Here is a 1,839-nt window from a genome sequence, read left to right as displayed (position 1 = left end):
AGAGAGAGAGAGAGAGAGAGAGAGAGAGAGAGAAAGAGAGAGAACATTCTCCTAATGGTACTTATCTCTTCCACCTCCTCCAACATTCCCAGATATTCTCTACTTGCCCCTTGAACCATGTGGGAACACAGGGTGGGGGGGGGGGTGTTCTTCTGGCCATGTATAAATCAGTAGGGTTGATGATGTGAGGTGCCATTCTTGGTAAAAGAAGAGGCGGCTTCTAGCCAGTATCCTCTTCAAAGCAGTCCTCTGGGTGACAAGTTGCAATTTCAGCAAGGGGTGGAGAAAGATAGTTCTTTTAGACACCACATAATGACAACAGGAGGCTACCAACTTCCCCAAATAAAGTGAACTTAACTAGCTGGGAACCTTGGCTGCCTCGGCCTCTCTTATATATATCCTTTCTTTACAATGACACTATGCGCATTGGAAGGTCAGCAGGGATGGCAGCTGGCATCTTCTCTTCCCCAGGACTCAGACAGTTGGGGAGGGTGAATAGCCAAGCAGTGTCAGAAACAGGTGGTGCCTCAGATTTAAGGCATATGATTCTTGATTGAAGGAACTGGGGTATGTTTAGCCTGGAGAAGAGAAGATTTGAGGGTGGCATGGTACCTGTCTTCAAGTGTTTGAAGGGTTGTCACCAAGAAGAGAGTTTAGACTTGTTCTGTTTGGTTCCAGAACCAGGAGCGACAGGTGGAAGTCTCCGAGAGGTAAATGAAGGCCTGGTATCAGGAAAAATATCCTAGTACATGGAGCTGTCTAAAAGTAGAACGGAGTAACTTGGGAAACAGTGAATGCTGCTTCATAGGAGGTCTTTAAACAAAGGCTGAACGACTGATCGTTTGTAGAATATGTAGTTGAGGGGCTCTTTTTCAGGTGGCTTGGATTCAGTGGCTTCTGTGGTCCCTTCCAACTCTGAAACTGTGTGGTTCTGTGAAAGTTATGAAAGGAGTACAAATTCTCAGTAGAAGATACCAAATTTAGGCAGACTTAAAACTGACTCCAAAATAAGAGTCATTTATTTTTTCCCTTTGTTTTCTCTAAGTGCCAGGATGCATGGAAGTGGTTGTTTGCTAATTGTCCTAAGTTCATAAGGGTTTATATCCAATTAGTTGATCTCTATGGAAGAAGAGCATTTTCTTTTTAACATTATTTTTATGGATATATATGTATATATATTTAGATCATTTTCATCTATGAATATTTTCCTCCATACTCCCCTACTCAGTGAGCAATCTCTTGTAACAAGGTAAGAAAGGAAAGAAAAAGGCAGCACAATAAAATCAACCAAACCCATCAACCACACCTAATAATGTAGGCAATGGTCCATATCCACAGTTCTTCCCTTTTGCAAAGGATGGAGGGAGGTACATTTTCTCAACTCTTCTCCAGTCAGTGCTAGAAAGGGTGACAGGGAAGGGGGTGGAGCCAAGATGGCAGCTGGAAAGCAGGGACTTGCATGAGCTCCCTGCCAGGTCCCTCCAAAAACCTATAAAAATGGCTCTGAACAAATTCTAGGACTGCAGAACCCACAAAATAGCAGAGGGAAGCAGGGATCCAGCCCAGGACAGCCTAGACGGTCGCTGGATGAGGTCTATCCTGCATGGAGCGGAGGGGAGCGGAACTCAGCGTGGGGTATGGCAGGACCAACCAGACCAGGAGCTGGGCGGAACAGGTTCTAGCACCCTGAATCAGTGAGCTGTGGCAGTTACCAGACTTCTCAACCCACAAACACCAAAGACAACAGAGAAGGTTAGTGGGAAAAGCTGTGGGGGACAAAGTGAAAAGAGTTTGAGGTTCAGCCACCAGCCAGGGGGCAGCAGAGGTGGTGCAGCTACA

This window comes from Trichosurus vulpecula, chromosome 8 (assembly GCF_011100635.1).
Source record: "Trichosurus vulpecula isolate mTriVul1 chromosome 8, mTriVul1.pri, whole genome shotgun sequence".
NCBI classification, from domain to species: domain Eukaryota; kingdom Metazoa; phylum Chordata; class Mammalia; order Diprotodontia; family Phalangeridae; genus Trichosurus; species Trichosurus vulpecula.
Note: the sequence above shows the minus strand (reverse complement) of the source record.